Genomic DNA, 23,623 nt, shown 5'->3' with positions numbered 1-23,623 from the left:
GTCATGGAGAAGGATGTCTTCAGGGAGAGTGTGCTGCTCTTTGGCAGGTAAACTCCAGAGCCCGCCCTGTGGGGAGGTGTCCCGGGGTCATCTGCCTCACTGCCTCAGGCCCTGTGGGATTTCCCCCCTCCCGCCACCAGCTGGCGTTCCTCATGTTCTGAACCCAGGTATGAGGCATTGTGCTGCCCCCAGGTCCGGCAGTCTGGACCTGGCAGAGTTGAACTGCTGATATTGGTAAAAAAGTATTTGACAAGAAGGTCCGTATTCTCCCTCTGGAACGAGCGGTGTGCATCCAAGTCGTGGGTTGCTATCCTCCTGTCCACAGCCAATCTGAGGATTCCAGAAGGTAGGTGAACCCTTTAAAACACCATAGTCTTCTCTTACATCCTTCAAAGACAATTCCTTTTCCCAGCTTTCTTTTCATTTTGAAGAGATGGCAATACTAATTGAAGGCATGATGATTCTGTAGGAAATTGACCTACACGACTGATGGACATTATTTCATCCATCGGTATCCCTAAAGCACATTTCATTGGAAATATAAGCCACGGATGCGTGTCGTAAATTCACAACAGATGTGCAGCTCCCTGTAAGTTGCATTCTGATCTTGTCACATATGTGTCATCAGATATTGTTAGTGACTTTTCAGATAACCTCTAAACATCAAGATGGTCACGTTAGAGAATCTGGTATCGATGGAATTGCACAGATTCTAAATTAGGCATGATTTTTCATTTTTAATGTTTCTTTTTCCTTTTATGAGAGAGCCCGAGCTGGGGATGGGGGAGAGAGTGGGAGATACTGAATCTGAGGCAGGCTCCAGGCTCTGAGCTGTCAGGATAGAGCCTGACACGGGGCTCAAACTGATGGGCTGCAAGATCATGACCTAGTGGAAGTCGGATGCTTAACCAAGTAAGCTGCCCAAGCGCCCAGGAATGATAGCTTATTGGCAAAGAGAGAGAAATTAAAGATAGCATAAAGGATGTCGACTTTTAATTGAAATATTCTTCACACATTTGTTGTATTCGTTTTAGGCATACATTGTAGTCCTTCCATAAGTCTGTAAATTATGTTGTTCTTAAGCACAAGTGTAGCTATCCTGTGAAAGCATGCAACAGTATTATTACAGGACTCTCTTCCATTGGGTGTCCCTTGTATCCCTAGGCTCATTCATTCCATAGCTGGAAGCTGGTCTCTCTCTTTCAAAGGTGTCCATTCTTTTCTAACCTAAACACTTAGGTGGTCAACACCATTACCTCTTGTTCAGCATGTGTAATTTGGCGGTCTATTTTTCTGGGAACATTGCTTAGAGCATTACAAATGATGTCATTACGTGAATAAATTCGGTTTCATTCTTCCCTCACAAGAAAGGAGAAGGAAAAGATTTCTTTGTGTCCCAGGCCCTGTCACTAAGACCCTTCCCAATGTGGAGAACAGGCTGGGTTGCCCAGAGCACCTTCGGTCCCTCAGCTGAGCCCCCGGGGCCTTCAACATTGCAGGAATTCCCATGGTGGCCAGCAGAGAGAGCTCGAGCACCACACACCCGGAGGGGCGGGTTTCTCTGCCTGGACAGTGAGGGCCAGCAGAGGGCGCACCATCAGCTTTTCTGACCCAGGACACCTCAGAGCAGGAAGGGTCGCTGTTGCTCCCAGAGGACACAGGCCCTCTGCCGCTGCCTCAGGACAGAGAGTAGAGCTGCCTTTCCAGCGCGTTCTGCCGCCCACCCCAGGGGAGACCTGGGGAGCTTTGCAGCAACTTGGCATCTCCTGAGTCACCGGGGAGAAGCTGCCTTGCTGTGCTGAGTGCTGAGGAGGGGACGCTGGGTGGCTTCCCTGGGCAAGCTGGTTGCTGGGGCAGCTCCCGTGTTTCATTCCTCCCCTTCCCAGACAGTATTTGAAGAAGACATATTTTACTGAAGGACTCATGGATTGCGGGGTCCCACGACATCATCTCATAGATGCAGTCGATGGTTTGTTCCGGATTCAGGCTCGTTTCCGGGAAGTAAACCTGACAGACATTCAGAGGAACGGGAGCTGCATTCAGTTAGGACGTGAATACATGAAATGCTCCTCTCAGGACCTTCTAGAAGAATGCGCTGGGACCCAGTTTCTGCGTCCTGCTGGAACCAGAGACGGAGGTAAGGGCACAAACTGTCCCCCACATCATACGTGGTGTTTTAAAAACTTCATGGTTATTTTTCCAACCTAGTGAAGTGATTGAAAACTACAGAAAACCTGGTAGGTAGGTGTCATTAACCTTATGGTACATTTTAATTTAAATTCCAGTGAGTGAAGACACAGTGTAATATTAGTTTCAGGTGTCCAATATAGAGTAACGCTTGCACGCGTCACCTGGTGCTCATCCCAGGTGCATTCTTAATCCCCAGCAGCTGTTTCACCCATTCCCCACCTCGCTGTGGAAGCCCTCAGTTTGTTTCCCAGTGAAGAGTCTGTTTGTCACTGGGTCCTTCCCCCCCCCTTTGTTTTGTTTCATTTCCACGTGTTAGTGACATCATCTGGTATTTGTCTTTCTCTGACAGGCTTATTTCACCCAGTATAACGTTCTCTCGCTCCATCCACCTCGTGGCCAATGACAAGATTTCCTGTTTTTACGGCTCAATAATATTACATTCCATACACTACATCTCAACGTATTCATCAGTTGATGGATGCTCGGGCAGTTTCCGTAATTTGGCTCTTGTAGAAAATGCTGCTGTAAACATCAGGGTGCGTGTATCCCTTTGAAGGATTATTTTTGTATTCTTTGTGGAAATACCTCGTAGTGAAATTGCTGGATCGTAAGGCGGTTCCATTTCCATTTTTTTTTTTTTTTGATGAATCTCCGTGATGTTTTCCAGTGTGGCTCCACCTGTTTGCATTCCAACCAACAGTGCAAGAGGGTTTCTCTGTCCTCACATCCTTGACAACACCTGCTGTTTCAACATTCATTGATTTTAGTCCTTCTGAAAGATGTGATGTGTTATCTCGTTGTACTTTTGAGTTGTATTTTCCTGAAGATCAGTATTGTTGAGCATCTTTTCACATGGCTTTGGCCATGTGTATGTCTTCCTTGGGAAAATGTCCGTTCGTGTCTTCTGCCCATTTTTAACCAGATTTCTCCTTTTTTGGGTGCTGTATGACTTTATTTGTTTTGGACACTAACCCTTAATCAGGTGTCGTTTGCAAATAGTATTCTGTAGGTGTTGTTGATTATTTCCTTGGTGACAGAAGCTTTTTACTTTTACGAAGTCCCATTATTTTTGCTTGTGTTTCCCTCAACTCAGGAGATATATCTACAAAGACGTTTGTACAGCCAGTGTCAAATAAGATACTGCCTGTGTTAATTATCCTCTGGGATTTTTATGGTTTCAGGTTTCACACATAGGTCTTTATCCGTGTTGGATTTACTTTTGTGTATGTTGTAAGAAGGTGGTCCGTTGTTGGTCTTGTTTTGTTTTGCAGGTTGCTGTCTAGTTTTTCCAAAACCATATGTTGAGGAGATTTTTTTTAAGTGTATGTATGTATTTCTGAGAGACAGAGAGAATGCAGAAGAGGGGCAGAGAGAAATGGGGACTGAGAATCCCACACATGCGCCGCACTGACCTGAGATCATGACCTGAGCTGAACCCACAATCACACGCTTTGCAGCCACCCACGTGTCCCCAGACTATCTTTTCTTTTCCATTGGATATGCTTTCCTGCTGTGTTGAGAATTAATTGACCATATAGGTGTGAGTTCATTTCTGCGTTTCCGTTCTATTGATCTCTGCGTTTGTGTGTAGTTGTTGTTGTCGTTGTTGATGTTGTTTTTGGCCAGGACCATACTGTTCTGTTCAGTACAGCTTTTGAATATAACCTGAAGTCTGGAATTGTGATGCCTCCAGCTTTCGTTTTCTTCTTCAATTTTGTTTTTGCTGTTTGGGGTCTTTGTCGTTCCATACAAATCTTGGGATTATTTGTTGTCGTCCTGTGACAAATGGTTTTGTTAGTGTGATAGGGATTTCATCACATATGCAGATTGTTTTGAGGAGTGTAGACGTTTTAACAGTATTTTCTGCTTCCCATCCGTGAGGGTGAAATCTATTTCCTTTTCTTTGTGTCCTCTTCCATTTCTTTCCTCAGTGTTTCACAGCCTTTAGAGTACAGGTCTTTCACCTCTTTGGTTAGGTTCATTCTAGGTACCTTGGGGTATTTGGTGCAACTGTCAACGGGATGGATCCCTTACTTTCTCTTTCTGTTAATTCATTACTCGTCTACGGAAATGCAATAGATTTATGTACATTGATTTCTGTATATTGTGATTTGTCGAATTCGTATATCGATCCTAGCAATTTTCATTGGAGTCTTTCATGTTGTTTATAGAGAGCATCATGTCAGTTCCAAACAGCGAAAGTTCTTCTTCCTTGCCAATTTGGATGCCTCCTTTCTTTTTTTGACTGATTGCTGTGGCTAGGACTTCCTGTACTATGTGGAATAATAGTGGTGAGAGGGGTCATCCCTGTCTTGTCCCTGACCTTGGAGGAAACACTTTCAATGTTTCCCCATTGAGGGTGAGATGAGTTGTGGGTTTTTCCTAGATGACCTTTATTATTTGCAGGTAGGTTGAGTCTCAATGTACTTTGCTGAGGGTTTTTATCATGAATGGATGTGACATTTTGTCAGATGGTTGTCCTGCATCTGTTGAAAGCATCATATTGTTCTTATCCTTTCTTCCATTACTGTGGTGCATCATGTTGATTGATCTGTGAATGTGGAACCACCCTTGCAGCCCGGGAATATATCCCACTTGATTATGGTAAATGATTCTATTCATGTATTGTTGACTTTAATTTGAAGGTATTTTAATGAGAATTTGTGCATACATACTCATCAGGCTGTTGGTCTGCAGTTTTATTTAAAAATTTTTAACATATTTTTAAATGTTTATTTCCTTCCTTAGATAGAGTACATAAAAGTGAGGGAGGGGCAGAGAGACAGGGAGAGAGAGAATCCTGGCCATGCCCCTCACTGTCAATGCACGGTCCAATGTGGGACTCGAACCCACGCACCACAAGATAATGTCCTAATCCAAAATTAAGAGTTGGATGGTAAACCGACCGAGCCACACCTGCGCCCCGGCAGTTTTTGGTTTTGGTGGAGGCTTTATCTGGTGTTGGTATCAGGGTAATGATGGCCTCATAAGATGAATTTGTAAGTTTTCCTTCTTTTTTACTTTTTGTAATAATTCGAGGAGAATACATATTACCTCTTCCTCAAATGGATGGTAGAATTCATCAGGGAAGCCCTCTGGCCCTGAACTCTTGTGTTGGGGGAGATTTTTTTTTTTTTTCTTACTGATTTGATTTCTTTTTCTTTTCAGATTTTATGTATCTTCCTGTTTCAGTTTTGGTAGTTTTTGTGTTTCTAGGAATTTGTCCATTTTTCTCAGAGTGTCCAATTTGTTGCATATAGTTTTTCATAATATTATCTTCTAACTGTATTTTTGTAGTGTTGACTGCTGTTTCTCCTTTCTTATTTGTGATTTTCTTTATTTGAGTCCTTTCTCTCTTCTTTGTGAGAACTCTGCCTAGGAGGGTTTCATGTTGATTACTGTTTTCAAGGAACCAGCCCCTGGTTTCATTGATTTGGTCTAGTGTCTTTTTGGTTTCTATATCCCTTATTTCTGCCTTAATCTCTATTATTTCCAACCACACTCAGATATCGCCTCGCGCCAGTCAGAGTGGCCAAAATGAACAAATCAGGAGACTATAAATGCTGGTGAGGATGTGGAGAAACGGGAACCCTCTTGCACTGTTGGTGGGAATGCAAACTGGTGCAGCCACTCTGGAAAACAGGGTGGAGGTTCCTCAAAAAATTAAAAATAGACCTACCTTGTGACCCAGCAATAGCACTGCTAGGAATTTATCCAAGGGATACAGGAGTACTGATGCATAGGGGCACTTGTACCCAATGTTTATAGCAGCACTCTCAACAATAGCCAAATTATGGAAAGAGCCTAAATGTCCATCAACTGATGAATGGATAAAGAAACTGTGGTTTATATACACAATGGAGCACTACGTGGCAATGAGAAATTGCAGTCTGGCCCTTTGTAACAACATGGATGGAACTGGAGAGTGTTATACTAAGTGAAATAAGCCATACAGAGAAAGACAGATACCATATGGTTTCACTCTTATGTGGATCCTGAGAAACTTAACAGAAACCCATGGGGGAAGGGAAGGAAAAACAAGAAAGAAAAGAGGTTAGAGTGGGAGAGAGAGTCAAAGCATAAGAGACTCTTAAAAACGGAGAACAAACTGAGGGTTGATGGGGGGTGGGAGGGAGGGAAGGGTAGGTGATGGGTATTGAGGAGGGCACCTTTTGGGATGAGCAGTGGCTATTGTATGGAAACCAACTTGACAATAAACTTCATATATTTGAAAAAAAAAAAAAAACTAACCTCCAGAAAGCACTATAAAGTATTACCTCTGAGTTTCTAAAACTAAAGGAATGATTAAAAAAAAGAAGAAAGTAAAAAAAAACTCTATGATTTCCTTCCTCCTGCTGTTCCTCATTCCTTTAGTTGTAAGTTAGGAGGGTTTGAGATTTTCCTGCTCTTTAAGGTAGGCTTGTATTGCTATATACTTCCATCTCAGATTGCTTTTGCCGCATTCCAAAGGTTTTTACCAGTGTATTTTCATTTTCATTTGTTTCAGTGTATTTTCTCATTGGTTTCCTGTTTGACCCATTCATTTCGTAGCATGTTATTTAACCTCCCTTTATTTGTGGCCTTTCCCCCTGTGTGTGTGTGTGTGTGTGTGTGTGTGTGTGTGGTTAACTTCAAGTTTCCTAGCTTTGTGGTCAGAAAAGATGCTTGGTCTGAGCTTTGTCTTTGGGTACCTGTTGAGGTCTGATTTGTGACGTAGAATGTGATCATTTCTGGAGAATGCCCCATGGGCGCTTGAAAAGAATACGTACTCTGCCATTTTAGTATGGAGTGTTCTGAATACATCTGTTAAACGCATCTGGTCCAGTGTGTCATTCAAAGCCATTGTTTCCTTGTTGATTTTCTGTTTACAGGTTCTGTCCATTGATGTGACTGATGTGTTAAAGTCCTCTATTATCGTTGTATTCTTATCAATTCCTTTATGGTTTTGTTAAGTGTTTTATATGTTGGGGATTGCATATTGGGCGCATCAAAATTTACAACCATTGGATCTTCTTGTGTGGCTGTCCCCTTTAGTATGAGATAGTGTCTATCTTCACCTCTTGTTATAGCTTTATTTATTTTTTTTAATATCAGTCTTAGTTGCCATATAGTGCATTCTCTGTTTCGGGAGTAGAATCCAGTGATTCATCCCTTACGTACGACACCCAGTACTCAAGACAACAAGTGCTCTCCTTAATACTCGTCTGCCATCTAGCCCAGCGCCGACACATCTCCCTCTATCAACCCTCACTCTTCTTCGCTACGGTTAAGAGACTCATGTGGTTTGTCACCACTCTTCTCTTTTCCTGCCCCCTTCCCATGTTTTCATCTGTTTTGTTTCTTCAACTCCACACGAGTGAAATCATATGTGTGTCTTTCACCGATTGACATATTTCACTTGGCATAATACATTCTAGGTCCATCCACACTGTGGCAAGTGGCAGGATTTCATTCTTTTTGAAGCTGAGTTACATTTCATTATATATACATGTGTATATCTCTATGTATATATGAGCATACACGTGAGTACATATGCGTATACATGCGCGCGCACACACACACACACACACACACACACACACACCCCACAAGTTCTTTATACCTTCATCAGTTGATGGGGCTTTCTCCATAGTTTGGCTACTGTTGATAATGCTGCTATAAATATTGGGTGCATGCAATTTTACTACTAGGTATTGACCCAAAGGGTACCAAACTACACTCTCGGTTTTAAAGTTTATTTTGCCTAATACAAGTATTGCTACTGGCTTTCTTTTGACATTGTTGTCATGACAAATGTTTTTTCATTCCCTCCTTTTCAATCTGCAGGTGACATAGGTCCAAATAAGGCTTTGTAGGCAGCATCTAGATAGGCCTTGGGTTTTTTTGTTTTTGTTTCTTTTTTTTTTTTTTCTTTTTGTTTGCCCATTCTGACACCCTATCCTTGTCTTTTGATTGGAGCATGCAGTCGATTTACATTCAGAGTAATTACTGATAGGTATATATTTAGTGACATTCTATAGTTGTTTTGCCATTGTTTCTTGATGTTTTCTCTCATCCTTTCTTGTCTGTAACGCTTTTGGTCTCTCATTTCCACTCCAAGAGTCTGATTTAAATATTCTTTTCTTTTGACTGGTAGTACATTTCTTTACTGATTTCTATATTTCTTCTTTGTTAAAATTTAAGCCCAAGTTAGTTACCTTAGAGTGGAATACAGTTTCAGGATTAGAATTTAGTGATCCATCAATTACAAAATATATCCAGTACTCATCCCAAGTGCTTCCCACCCCCCCGAGTGCCCATCACCTATTTAGCCCATACCCCTATTCAGAAACCTTCCTGGAGTCCTGAGCTTCTTCCCTCTATTTAACAGTCTCTTCTCGTTTGACTCGCTCCCTGTTTGTATCTTTCTTATTTTTGCTTTCCTTTCACTATGTTCATCAGTGTATTAAATTCCACACATGAGAGAAATCATATGATGTGTGTCTTTCTCTGACATATTATGGTTAGCATAATAAAGTCTGGTTCCATCCACCGTGTTGCAAATAGCAAGATTCCACTCTTTTTGATGGCTGAGTAATATTCCACTGTATGAATATACCACATCTTCTTTATCCATTCATCTGTCAATGGTCATTTGGGCTCTTTGGATAATTTAGCTATTGTTGATAATGCTGCTATAAACATTGGAGCGCATGTGCCTCTTTGAGTCAGCGTTAGTGTCTCCTTTGGATAAATGCCTATTAGTGCAGTTGCTGGGTCGTAGTGTAGTTCTTTTGTTGTTTTTTGTGACGAATCTCCATACTCTTGTCCACAATGGCTACACCACTTTGCATTCCCACCAGCATTGCAAAAGCGTTCCCTTTCTCTGCATCCTTGCCAACACCTGTCGTTTCCTGAGATGTTAATTTTAGCCATTCTGATAGGTGTGAGGGGATATTTCGTTGTGGTTTTGATTTGTATTTCACTTATGATGAATGAGGTTGAGCATCGTTTCGTGTATGACCAATCTGGATGTCATCTTTGTTAAAGTGTCTCTTCATGTCTTTTGCCCATTTCTTCATGGGGTTATTTGGTTTTGGGGTGTTGAGTGTGATATGTTCTTTATAGATTTTGCATAGTAACCCTTTATCTGTTAGGTCACCTGAAAATATCTTCTCCCATTCCATTCAGTTTCGTTTTAGTTTTGTTGATTGTGTCCTCTGCTGTGCAGAAGCTTTTTATCTTGAGGTCTCAATAGTTCATTTTTGGGTTTTTTTTGCCCTTGTTTCTGGAGTCTTGACAAGCAATATGTTGCTGCAGTCAGGATCAAAGAGGTAGGTTGCCCTTTTTCCCCTCTAGGATTTTGATGGTCTCCTGTCTTACACTTAGATCTTTCATCCCTTTTGAGGTGTGCGTGTGAGAGAGAGAGTCAGAGAGAGAGAGAGACAGAGAGACAGAGACCCAGAGGTTTAAGAACATAGTCCAGGTTCATTCTTCTCACTGTCCATTTTTCCCAGTACCATGTGCTGAAGAGACTCTTTTTTTCCTTTGGATATTCTTTCCTGTTTGGTCAAAGATGACTCGGCCATAATTTTGAGGGTCCATTTCTGGGTTCCCTCTTCTGTTCCTTTGATCGATGTGTCTGTTTTTGCGCCCGTCCCATACTGTCTTGATGATTGCGGCTTTCTGATCCACCGTAAAGTCCAGAATTGTAATGTCTCCAGTTTTGTTTTTTTTCTTTTTCAACATTACTTTGGCTCTTTGGGGTCTTTTCTGGTTCCATACAAATTTTAGGATTGTTTGTTCTAGCTCTGGAAGAATGCTGGTGTTATTTGGATAGGAATTACATTGAATTTGTCCGTTGCTTTGGGTGGTATTGACATTTTCACAATATTTGTTCTTCTAATCCATGAGCATGGGATGTTTTTCCATTTCTTTGTGTCTTCTTCACCTTCTTTCATAGATGTTGTATGGTTTGTTCTTTTCATTTTTTTAATGTTATTTATTTTCAAGAGAGTGAGCGAGCGAGCAAGAGCCCGTGAGCAGGGGAGAGGCAGAGAGAGGGAGACACAGAATCTGAAGCAGGCTCCAGGCTCCAAGCTGTCAGCACAGAGCCCATCACAGGACTCAAACTCACAAACGCGGGATCATGTCTTGAACCGAAGTCGGCACTTCACCAACTGAGCCACCCAGGCGCCCCTCTATTGTTTTAATGTACTGATCTTTTACCTCTTTGGTTAGATTTATCCCTGGGTATTTTATGCTTTTCAGTGCGGTTGTAGATGAGATCAATTCCTTAATTTTCTTTCTGTTGATTCATTATTGGTGTATAGAAATGCAATCAACTTCTGTATATTGATTTTATATTCTGAGACTTTCCTGAATTCCTGTATCAGTCCTAGAAGTTTTTTGGTGGAGTCGTTTGGATTTTCCACGGAGAGCATCATATCTGTGAGGAGGCAAAGTTTGACCCCTCCTTGCCAACTTGGACACCTTGTATTTCTTTTTGTCGTCTGATTGCTGAGGCTGGGACTTCCAACAGAATGGTGAATAACAGTGCTGAGAATGGACATCCCTGTCGTGTTCCTGACCTTAGGGGGAAAGCTCTCAGTTTTTCCCCATTGAAAATGTTATTAGCTGTGGGACTTTCGTATCTGGACATTCTCACATTGAGGCACGATCCTTCTATCCCTCCTTTCATGAGGGTTTTTTTTTTTTTTCATCAAGAAAGGATGCTGCTGCATTTTGTCAAACGTTTATTCTGCATCTATTGAGAGGATCATGTGGTTGTTATCCTTTCTTTTATCAATGTGATATATCACATCAGTTGATTTGCGGATATTGAATCGGTTGTGCATCCCAGGAATAAAATCCACCTCATTGTGCTGAATAATTCTTTTTATGTATTCTCGGATCCAGTTTGCCACTCTTTGTTGAGATTTTTTGCATCCATGGTCATCAGAGAAATTTGTCTGTATTCCTTTTTAGTGGGGTCTTTGTCCAGCTTGCACTCAAGGCCATGCTGGCCTCAGAGAATGAGTTTGGAAGTGTTCCCTCCATTTCTCTGCCCATGACCTTATCTTGTTCTTTCATTTGGGATGCCTTCCTCTCGTCTTGGAATTTTGGTTGAGTATTTGCCATCTCTGTGTTACCAAAGCTCATTGTGTTACCTGCCTGTGAGGTGAATGGTTTTATGAAGAGGAGGTCATCCAATGTCCAGGGCCTGGCACTTCACGGAGTGTCTGTGGCATGGGTTACGTGCACTGTTTTGTGTTCGGGCTGCACTGTCCTTCAGGTCAGTTGTATGGGAAAGGTAGGGTCCTTGGCCAGAATGTGGTGAGTCTGATCTAGGTCTGCTCTGCTCTGCTTGCTAAATGAGACTTGAAACGACTGCTCCTAGAAGTGAGGCCCTGCACAACTCTTTGGTCAAGAGAGGTGGTGTGGTCATGGGCTTCACCTGGTCTTCTGGGGAAGGGGCCAGCTCCATTGGGACTGAGGCAACCCTGAATGACCTAGAAGGCCAGTCTTGCCAGAGCACAGGAAGGTGGGGTTGGTATAAGCAGCTTAGGCAGCCAGTGTGGGAACGGCCTTGTTTCCAGCAGACGGCTCTGTGTTTATGCTGGGGGGCAGGGGGCAGAGCAGGGAAATGGCACCACGCAGCTCCTCTGTCCTAGCTCTTTGTCCCCTCACTGTGAACACTGCTTCTGAGGGATAGTCTCCACGATGAGTGTATAATCTCCCCACTGTGTGCACCAGGCTTTGTCCAGATCACTGTTTCCATGCCATCTGCCTGCAAGTTGTTGGCTGCCTTCTCTTAAGGAGTAGGCCAGTGCCCTCGGGGCTGTGTCCCAGCCAAGGCTTCTAACCTTTGAAACTCCACATTCTCAGGGTGCCTGGATGGCTTGGTTAAGTGTCTGACTCTTGATCCTGGATCAGATCATGACCTCTTGGTCGTGGGATTGTCTCTTTCCCTCTTGTCCTGCCCCTCCCTTGCGTGGGCTCTCTTTCTCTCTCTGTCAAAATTAATACGCTTAAAAAAATTAGGGGCATGGAATACCTTCTTTAGGGAAGACTGCCTCTCTGAGGGGAATGGCAAGGATCTATGAGCTGTATTTCCAGCACTGGCTAGGAAATTCTTTGCTGACTGGTTAAAGGTTATATTCCTACAGGAATGAGATTAGGTTTAGTGACATGGGGCCTTAGCATAAGTAACTCCATGGTGGGCCTGTGATTTTTCTTAACATTCCAAAGCCAAATTTCATGTATACATTTTTTATTACATGTATAGCCCTAAATAATATTTTAGCCATCTGCTGCCGGCCCGATGATCATATCCTGTGACACTGTAACTATCTCCTAATCATAGAGGAAGATCAACTCTGTGGCTCTAAGATCTTTGTGGCTCTAAGTTACTTTGGTCTAGGTTACTAAGATCTTTGTGAGTCTAGGTTACTGTTGGCCTTTCGATGTCTTTCACCCAGGGACCGACCCCCAGCGAGGTTGCTGAGCCATCATTTAGGCACAGAAGCACCCTTTCCAAGTCACCTCTCCCTAAAGCGTTGTCTTTCCCTCTGGTACTTCCGGGACTTACCCTTTGGCAAGTCACATATCCTCATGCAAACCTGTCAAAGTGGACCAGGAAAAGCTGCTTGCCTGTGACTGCCACTTCATGGTCACATCTTATCCTTCTGAAACCCCTCGAATTCCCTATTGTTCTTCCAGTCTTTGAGTATCTCTTTGATTTGGAAACATTTGATTCTCTTGTATTCCTGATAAAAAATATGTGTGAAAATATTCAACCAAGGATTCTTTACAATCAGTGAGCCAGTCACAATGATTCATCTGGCCGTGTGAACATTTTTAGTTTTGACAGTGTTCAGGCATGAAGTGAAGTATATCCTGTAAAATCTGAGTATCATTCATTATCCAGGATAACCACCTTTATGGAAAGCCTTTCAATGACATGCCCGTTCAAGATCAGAAAAACACTTAATTTACATACCACATAATAGAGTGGTATATACATACGTTATTATCTTAAAGTATGTAAAGTAGATGTTTCTATGAAGTGTTTATCATGCATTCAGTTTTCTCTACCGTGAATGCTATTATTTCAATTGAACAATACTAAGAACAACAAGAATAGGTAGATGGCCATCACTAGTAACTAATATTAGAACTAGTCATATAATATCATGTGTCGCACACATAAAACCACGATTACTAATAATCTTTTCATTCGTGATGGGTTTCTAGTTACCAGAAAAAATGGGGAAGATATTATTGAGTCTCTACATACAACAGACTGTTTTCTGACTATGGACGTCATATGAGTTGGTACATGATCACAATCGGTATCCCGAAGGGATATGGTAGTATTAACTCAAGTTTATATTTGTATTCAGATTGCTTCGGTTTGAACCTCTTCTGTCCCAGACTCATCCCAGCTGGCACATTAGAGTCATCCTGTCTCCTTAGGCTCCACTTGGCCATGACAATTTTTAGATTTTTCCATATTTTACATAATCTGCAAAGTTTTGAGGGTACGTGTGCAGAATGTATCTTGTAGAATGATCCCTGGTTGGGATATGTCTACCGTTTGTTCAAATGCTTAGGCTGACTACTGTGTTTTGGAGCAGAAGGTCCAGAGACATAACACCATCCATAATTATCACTTCACATAAAGGTTGTTCACTCCGAAGATTGGGGTCTTTTGTGGTTCCATACACATTTTAGGACTGTTCTAGTTCTGTGAAAAATGTTGTTGGTGTTTTGATGGAAATTGCATTAATTGTGTCCATTGCTTTGGGAAGTAGAGACATTTTCACTATATTTGTACTTCCGACCCATGAGTATGGAATGTCCTTCCATGTCATTGTGTCATCTTGAATTTCATCACTGTTTTATACTTTTCAGAGTATAGGTCACTCACCACTTTGGTTAGATTTATTCATAGGCATCTTATTATTTGGTGTACAAGTGTAAATAGGACTGTTTTCTTAATTTCTATTTCTACTGCTTCAGTATTGTTTTCTCCAAATACAACAGATTTCTGCACAGTGATTTGTATCCTGTGACATTGCTGAATTCATTTATCAGTTCTAGCAGTTATTGGGTGGGCTCTTTAGGGTTTTCTATATAGTGTCATGTAATCTACAAAGTGTGAAAGTTTCACTTCCTCCAGATTTGGAGTTGTTTTATATTTTATTTTATTTTATTTTATTTTATTTTATTTTATTTTATTCTATTTTATTCTATTCTATTCTATTCTATTCTATTTATTTTATTTTATTTTATTTATTTTATTCTATTCTATTCTATTTATTTTATTTTATTTTATTTATTCCATTCTATTATATTTTATTTTATTTTATTTATTCTATTCTATTTTTTTAATTTTATTTATTTTATTTTATTTATTTTATTTTACTTATTTTATTTTATTTTATTTTATTTATTCTATTCGATTCTATTTTATTTATTTTATTTATTTTATTTTATATATTTTATGTTATTTTATTTTATTTATTCTATTTTATTTATTTTATTTTATTTTATTTATTTTATTTTATTGTTGTATTTATTTTATTTTATTTATTCTATTCCATTTTATTTTATTTATTTTATTTTATTTTATTTATTTTATTTTATTTTATTTTATTTTATTTATTCTATTCTATTTTATTTTATTTTATTTCATTTCATTTATTTTATTTTATTTATTTTATTTTATTTATTTTATTTATTTTATTTTATTTTATTTTATTTATTTCAGTTTGGTTCCATTTCGTTTGTCTGCTGGCTGTGGCTAGGACTTCCAGTAATTTACTCAAACTGGTAAGAGTAAACATCCTGGTCTTCTTCCTGACCTTACAGGAAAACCTCTCAGATTTTCCCCATTAAGGTGGATTATAACTGCCGGGTTTTCATAGATAACCTTTATTACGTTGATGTATGTTCCCTGTAAACCTACTTTAGGGGGTTATAATCCTGAGTGGATGTTGTACTTGTCAAATGCTCCTTTCTGCGTGTATTGAAATGACCGTATGGTTCTTTTCTTTTAAAGTTTAGTAATCTTGAGAGAGACAGAGCGTAAGCAGGGGAGGGGCAGAGAGAGAGGGAGACCCAGAATTCAAAGGAGGCTCTTGGCTCTCAGCCTTCAACACAGACGCTGACACCGGACTCGAACTCACGAATTGTGAAGTCATGACCTGAGCTGATGTCAGACTGTTAAAGGATTGAGCCACCTTGTGCCCCGATCATGTGGTCCTTATCCTTTCTCTTGCTGATGTATTGTGTCACATTGGTTGATAGGCAAATATTGAACCACCTTGGCAGCTTGGGAATAAATCCCACCGAATTGTGGGATACATTTACACTTGTTATATCTTCTTTTTGGGTTGTACCCTTGGCTGTTATACAGTGTCCTCCTCTGTCTCTTGTTATGTACTTTTTTTAAGTGTATTTTTTTCTGATACAAGCGTTGCTACTCCAGGTTTCATTGGACATTAATGTGTGCAATGTTTCTCTATCCTCTCACTATCATTCTTGAGGTGTAGAGTGGGTCACTTATAGGCATACAAATCGGTTTTGTTTTTCCATCCATGCTTACACCCTACGTCTCTAGATTGGAGCATTCACTCCATTTACCTTCCAAGTAATGATTGATACGTACGTACGTATTGCCATTTTATTGCCTGTTTTGCTGTGGTTTCTAATGATTTTCTCTGATCCTTTCTTGCCTTTCTTTCATGTTTTGCTTCTTTTCTTTAGTGATATAGTTTGATTTCCTTATCTCTGTTCTTAGCATATTTATGATTGGTTTTAGCATATGGCCACTGTCAGGTGTTTATATAACCTCTTCTGCATTTGGCAATTCGTATTAAGTTGATGATCATTTACCTTCGCACCCATTATTTTCTCCTCCGTAGGTTTTTGGTGGAGGTTATTACAATTCAGATCCATTTCTCTGAGTTCCTTAACTGATTTGTTTTGCAGACATATTCATTTTTTACTTGACTTGTGTCTTCTACCTCTAGACTGTCACTGTTGGTCTCTCCTTTCCACTCGAAGAATCCCTCTTAATATTTCTTGCAGGACGGGTTTAGTGGTACAGACTCCTTTAGTTTTCGTTTGGGAAAGTCTGTGTCTCCTTCCATTCTGAAGGATAGCCTTGCTGGATCGAATATTGTTGGCTGCTGATTTTTCCATTCAGCACTTTGAATATGTGATGTTGGGGCGCCTGGGTGGCGCAGTCGGTTGAGCGTCCGACTTCAGCCAGGTCACGATCTCGCGGTCCGGGAGTTCGAGCCCCGCGTCGGGCTCTGGGCTGATGGCTCGGAGCCTGGAGCCTGTTTCCGATTCTGTGTCTCCCTCTCTCTCTGCCCCTCCCCCGTTCATGCTCTGTCTCTCTCTGTCCCAAAAATAAATAAATGTTGAATATGTGATGTCGCTAGCTTCTGGCTTGTCGAGTTTCTGTTCAGATATCGGGTAGCTCGCCTTATGGGTCTTCCCTTCTGAGTTAAGGTCTTCTGTCTTGCTGCTTTTAAGAGTTTTTCTTTCCTGTCACTGTAATTTGCAAGTTTGGTTACAATATGTTTGTGTGTTGGCCTGATTTTGTTGATGTTGATGGGAGTTCTCCAATCTCCTGGATGTGGATGTTTGTTTCCCTCCCCCAATCGGGGACGTTTTCAGCTATTATTTCCTCAAATAAATTTTCGGCCCCAAATTCTCTTCCTCCTGGGAGTCCTACAACATGAATATTATTATCTTTCCTGTAGTCACTGAGTTCCCTTGGTCTCATCTCACGTTGCAGAATCCTGTGCTCTCCTTGGTTCAGTGTGATTAATTTCCAACACTCAGTCTTCGAGGTCACTAGTTTGTTCGCCTGCTTCTTCCATCCCTCTGTTCATTGCAGCTAGCGTGTTTCTCCTTTATTGTGTCCTCAATGTGCACTGTGTTATTTCTTATCTCCGTGTCAGGGGTCTCACTCTTCTACTCATTTCACAACCCCAATGAGTATCCTTATGATCATTGCTTTAAATTCAGTATCAGGTATGTTATTTATATCTCTTTGGCTTAGATCTCTCGCTGTGATGTTGACTAGCTCTTTCCTTGTGGATAAACATCTCTGTGTGTCCATTTTGTCTGTCTCTCTGGGTCTGTTTCTCTGTGTTAAGAAAGTCAGCAGTGCCTTCTGATCTTGAAATTAATGACTGTAGGGGCGCCTGGGTGGCGCAGTCGGTTAAGCGTCCGACTTCAGCCAGGTCACGATCTCGCGGTCCGGGAGTTCGAGCCCTGCGACGGGCTCTGGGCTGATGGCTCAGAGCCTGGAGCCTGTTTCCGATTCTGTGTCTCCCTCTCTCTCTGCCCCTTCCCCGTTCATGCTCTGTCTCTCTCTGTCCCAAAAATAAATAAACGTTGAAAAAAAAAATTTTAGAAATTAATGACTGTATGAAAAAGAGGTCCTGGAGTCCTGAGTAGTGCACGTCTCCATTTATAGGACCTGGACCTTCAGGAGGATATCGCATGGGTATTGCTCACTCCCTGCTGTTGTGTCTGGGTTACTTTTCCTTTCAGTGCAGGTGTCGGCACTGATTGCGTGCCTGTTATGGGCTGTGCTTACACTCAGTGGTGTCAGTGGGACCCAGGCAGGCCAGCTGTGGGGTGGTATGCCCGCTGGGTAACTTGGGAGCAGGGCAGGAGTGTTAGCAAAATTGCACAGGGCTACCAGTCCTATGCCAGGTTTCCCGATGTCCTTTGATGGCTCTGGGCTGTGGACCAGCATTGGAAGCCAGGGGCGTGAGGATATGCACAGAGCATGTCTGTGCCTGGGGACATGTGGCTGGGTGAGACAGATGAGGGTGCCTGGATGTGCACAGTTGGGTGAGGTGCAGATGTGCACAGTGTACTGTGGCAGCTATGCATGCTTGTCGGACAGGGTGCCATTGTGGTTTTAAGAATGTTTGCCCTGAGATCGGGAGGCTTGGTGTGGTGAGTCCCCCAGTGAACCCCTGGGACTGGCGCGCTGCTAACGGGTTAGGTAGCAAGTGTCTGTGCAGCCTCACCGACTGGTGGGTGCTTCTATGCTTATTCTGGGAGACTGGGGGAGAAGAATGGTGGGTGTGAGCTCCCTCACTGTTGGAGAAGTCCCCCAACACACTCAGGAACCAGCAGGAATGCATCTGTCTCCTGTTGCCTCGGCATTGTGTAAAATGCCACGCTGACGTTGCCTGTCTACACAGGCAGGGACCTGGCTAGCACTCATCCTCCTGGATCACCCAGTGCTGGGTCAGCTGACCTCCAGAGCTCCAGGATCTAAACTCAAGGAAATACAGCCGCTCTGGGTTTTAATGCCAAATGTTACGGAGATTATTAGTCTTCACTGGGTGAGCTCCCTGGGGTGAGGGCTCACGTTCTCTGCCCATTCTGCAGGCAGCCAGCCTCCACCTTTCTGACCTCCCTAACCTTTCTGATGCAGCTTCTCTCTATTTAGGTGTGGCGTTTCTTCTGCCAGTCTTTGGATCGCTCTCTGGTTCATGGACTTGGATGTGGATGTTATGGAGTTGAACACGTGGGACAGGGTGCGCTCAGGAGCTGCTTATTCTGATGTTATTAATTTTTTAAATGTCTTATTATTTTGGATTTTTGAGACACGGGCAGGCAGACTCATATCACCCATGCGCTTCAGGATTTGAAAGGAACTTTGCAACATGTGCTTCTAGTATTTTATGTTTTGAAACTCTCTTTAAGGAGGTATAATTTACATACAACAGAGCCTCAAGTTAAAGGGTATAGTTTGACGAGACATGAGGGTACAGGACCGTGGGTACAGCACCATGAAATCACATGTTTTCTCCCTAAACCTTTCATCACGATCCCTTTGTGTCTAACGCTAATGTTGCTTTTGAAGTAACGACTACATTTTTTTTGTTTTTACTTTTTCAGATATTTCCCAGGTGTCTGAAAGCCTGCATTGAGCTGAGCCTTAAGAGAGAAGTTTGGAATTCAGTTTTGAGAGTAGACAGCCAGTCCAAGAAAGCCTTGTAATTGGCTCTTAGATTTAAGTTGTGAGAGATTGTGGATGCCTTCAGTCTGCCTGGGTCCAGATGTGGGCCTTGTTCTGAGAACAGGTGAGCTGTTAGAACTACCTACCCTGAGATTGAGCAAACTGTACTTTTTCTTTGGAGACCTTATGGGCAGTTTAAAACCAGAAGTTTTCCCAAGGGGGTGCTGTCTTCGTGTGAAGAGGCACGAGCCGGGGAGCAGAGAAGCAAATCATCTACGCATTGTAACAAAGTCGAGCCTGCAGAAACACTTCCCATCATCCAAATCAGCCTTTAAGGTTTGTGGGAAACGTGAAGCACTCTGTGAAACCCAGGGAGGTTGCAGTCCAGACGTATTGTCATTCGCTGCGTGTGACGGTAAAAAGATACTGACTATCCTTATCAACTAGAATGCTAAAAACTACAGCACATGGGTCGTGTAGAGTGAAAACTTTGCTTTCAGGAAGAGTGGATGTTGGTAGAGTGTGAGGTTTGGGAAGAAGGCGATGTCGAGGGATTACAGCGCTATTGATTTCTCGGAAGTCCTGGACGAAATACTATCCTCAGCAGTCGGGTTTTCTCACAGGTATAATAGAGGTGTTATCTGGACTACTGCGGGGGATCATGAGGCTATGAGCCTTGTAACATTCTATCATGGTGTGGATGCCTTGAAGGCCTTCGTAATTGAAAAGATATTAACTCTAGGGAGAAGTTTTGCAAGGTCAACTTGAATCTTGACGGGAGGTACACTGTGGATTCTGCCAAGATCAGTTGAAGATTTTGCCCATAACGAGGATGGGAGCTGATCCAATAGGAACAAATGATCAGTACCTCCAGACTCAGCTTCAGGACCAGCACAGACACGGCACAGAAAAGGCGCCAGACGATCATCCGTTTCCCCTTTTTGCCATTTTGGTTGCTGTTGTCAAATCGTAGGTCGTGGATCTCAAGTTCAGAGTATCCGCGCATTGTTTTAGAAAATCCTTCAAAGGATCCTCTTGTCGAATAGAGATTCCCGGTCTCCTGAGGGAGGCACTCAATCAGTACTGTCTTAAAGTTAGATCTATATTGTAAAAGAGAGGGTAAATGGCCAACATGTCCTTATGTAAGACTTGGAAGTTAGGTGCCAGCCTTCTGGCCCTTAAAGGCACCGAGAAAAGCAAGTTCTTGCAGACTTGTCCTCTGAGGGCTCTTCTCAGGAAAAGCCACCTGTGAGACCCCCATGCCCTCCTTATCCAGGATTGTCAGAGACGAAATATCATCCCCTCGAAACGAAGGCACTTTCAATGTATCTGTTGACTAAAATGCTTCATGGTGAATTTGGTCTCACGAAGGGTCCATTTTCGCTGCAATATTCTGAGCAAACAAAAGGACCTGAGCGCAGTTGCAGACAACCCTGAGCAATATATACAAGTGTTCCAAAACCTAACCCAGGGTGGTGGGGAAACAAAAAGACACAGGCCATCCCTAACAAAGGGGAATCTAACACCCTTTTACTGTTTTTCCTAATACATTCGCTATTAGGATGTATAGCGGTTACTGTAACTGTATGTGGGACTTGCTCCCTCATTCGTTTCCTGGGTCAACCATGATGGTGATTAGAGCCAGCGGTCTCTTGCTGGTCTCCCTCAGAATGGAGGCTTTCAGGAATATTCCCAAGCCGCTGCCAAAACTCCTGTTAATCAGTGGAAGCTCTCTGTCTTCTCTGTCCTGGCATGGACTGTCTAATTCCACTTGTTGCTGGAAAAAAAAACCTGGCGTCTGCTCAACTGTTCAAGTTGACAGACTTTAGGACCAGGAGACCTCTCTCTCTCTCTGCCCTCAAGGCTTTTATCTGCCCTTGGCACCTCGTCAGGCTCCACCTGGGATGAAAACCCCTGACCCCACCCCCGACTCACCCCCCCCCGACTCCCACAGCCCTCAGCAGAGGCCCTGTGGGCTGGTCCTGGCACGAGTCCCCAGATGCCCCCTCTTAGCGAATGCCCGCTCAGAAACCCCTGCCCCTGGCCATACACCCCTGCTTGTCCCTGCCTTACTCAGGACGTCGTCTCCATTCCCCTGTTGCAACGTCCAACTCTCGATTCAGCTCGGGTCACGGTCTCGCGGTTAAGGGGATGGAGCCCCGCGTTGGCCTCTGGGCGTGTCGGCCTCTGTGGAGCCTGCTTGGGATTCTCTCTCTCTTTCTGTCTCTCTGCCCCGCCCCTTCATGCTGTCTCTTTGTCTCCCTCAAAATGAATACATACACAGTAAAAGTTTTTAAAGAAGACGTAATACAACCACGTTATGGGGAAAAGACCCAACAGACCCTCAATTTTAACGTCCTTTTCATTTTTTTCTATCTTTAAGTAGGCTCCACGCCCAACGTGGGGCTCAAACTCAGGCCCCTGAGGGTAAGGGTCGCACCCCCCACTGACTGAGCCAGCCAGGGGGCCCCGAGATCCTTAATTTTTGAAGGTCTTCTAGCAAACAGCGTCCTTCTGCCGTGTCGGCTCGAGACCCGCACCCGTCTCGTCTCTGGCCGAGCTCGGAACCCCCTGCGCCGCCCGGGGGGTGTCTCCTCGGGCGGCCCGGTGCCTCTTCGTCAGAGTTCTGGCCTTCTTCTCCTCATTGGGAGATTTTCAGCCAGATGCGTCAACACTCTGTTGTTCACAGTTGCCGCAAGCCGTTTTGTGTGCTTTTTGAAAGGACGGGCCTACGCCGGCCGACTCCATCTTGTTCTGTGTCCTTCACCTTGACCACGCCTCTTCCCCTTGAGTAACCACCACCCCCCCTCCCCTGCCTAACAGGACTCGGACCCTTCCCCAGCCAATGGGCTGAGGCCACAGCCCTTACCTCACCAAGGGCCCCTAGGCCCCAATAAAACCTTTGTCCTTTTGAAACTCGCTCTCTCTCCCTGGTATCTCACCGCTGCTTCAGTGCAGGTAGGGGATTGAGCTCAAGCTAGCTCGAATAAAGGCTCTTTTGCTTTTACATCGGACTCGGCTCCCTGGTGGTCTTTGGGGATCACGAATTCTGGGCATAACATTTGGGGGCTCGTCTGGGATCCCCAAGACCCCCGAGGGACCCCCGACCCGGAGAGCCTGACTGGCCACGGTTAGTGTCTGTTTGTTCCGTCTTTTCTGTGTGAGCTCATTTCTGGAATTCTGGTAGTGCCCGACGCGGTCTAAGTGGACGCACTGGAGGACCATGGGCCGGGAGTTTCAGAAGACGTTCCGATCCTCCCTTCTGGAGGGACGTGGGATCCCCTCATCTGTTTTGGGGGGACGTGCAATCCCCTCAAAGGTCTGAGACGAGGCGGGTCTCTCCCGCTGGTCGGCGTGAGGCCGTCGTCTAGCTCTCGGTTTTGGAGGGACGTGGAGTCCCCTCAAAGGTCTAAGCTAGCTTTCAGCTTTGCTTCCATGGAGTTGGAAGACATTCTAAGGGCCCTCTGTTGGTCTGCTTATGTGTTTCTCTGTTTTGTTCTGTGGACATACTGGACGGACCTTATGGGACAGACTCAGACTACCCCTCTACCCACCCTCTTGGCTTAAGCCCTTCCTAGCCCCACGTGGGACGATTGCCAGCAGCTTTTGCAGGTCCTGGTCATGACTGAAGAAAGAGAAAGAATCCTCAATGAGGCCCCAAAACTAGTTCTGGGCACAGACGGGAATCCCACCACCAACCAGGCTCAGATAGATGCCTCCTTCCCCCCCCTTAACTCGGCCCCAGTGGGATTTCAACACGGCAGAAGGTAAGGAGAGGCTCCGGGTCTACCCCCAGACTCTAATGGGGGGTCTCCGAATGGCTGCTAGAAAGCCAACCAATTTGGCCAAGGTAGGAAATGGACAACAGGGAAAAGATGAATCTCCGGCTGCCTTTTTAGAACGGATCATGGAGGCATTCCGTACCTATACCCCCATGGATCCAGAGGCTCTGGAAAGCAAGGCAGCTGTTATCATGGCCTTTGTAAACCAATCGGCCATAGACATTAGGAGAAGATTACAGAAAATAGATAGACTAGGAGAAAAAGTCTGCAGGACTTTCTGGTGGTAGCTGAAAAGGTATATAACAACCGGGAGCCTCCTGAGGACAAGCAGGCTTGCGCCATGGCGGCTGCCAGCAGGAAGCAGACTCGAGACCTGGCCAGAATACTACCAGCTACCACTGCTGACTCCCCCGAGGAACGAGACCGCCGTCTCCGGCAGCTGGCAGACGACGCAAGAAAAGGTAAAGGAACCACCAAGGGGGGGAAGCAGAGGCTGCAGAAGGATCAGTGCGCATACTGCAAGGAGATAGGGCATTGGGCCCGAGATTGTCCGAAAAGGGCCGGTGGGAAGGGAGGCAAGACGGATCGAGTAAACGTCCTAGAGCTAGATGAACTGAGTGATTAGGGGAGTCAGGGTTCGGACCCTCTCCCCGAACTCAGGGTA

At 43.7% G+C, this 23,623-nt stretch overlaps 1 long non-coding RNA gene across 2 annotated transcripts; it reads left to right on the top strand.

The window, feature by feature from the left end:
* LOC121019739 (uncharacterized) lies at nt 1-19,202 on the top strand. 2 transcript variants are annotated; one of them, XR_005785752.1, is made up of 4 exons: nt 1-47; nt 193-346; nt 1,919-2,137; nt 19,117-19,202. It is a non-coding gene; the product is annotated as an uncharacterized LOC121019739 (long non-coding RNA). The 2 variants fall into 2 exon arrangements; XR_005785751.1 differs by having other exon boundaries at nt 1,887-2,137.
* Nucleotides 19,203-23,623: the final 4,421 nt, after the last annotated feature.

This window comes from Herpailurus yagouaroundi, unplaced genomic scaffold (genome assembly GCF_014898765.1).
Source record: "Herpailurus yagouaroundi ecotype Mexico unplaced genomic scaffold, PumYag 222, whole genome shotgun sequence".
Classification (NCBI taxonomy): domain Eukaryota; kingdom Metazoa; phylum Chordata; class Mammalia; order Carnivora; family Felidae; genus Herpailurus; species Herpailurus yagouaroundi.
This window is presented reverse-complemented; position numbering and strand designations above follow the sequence as displayed.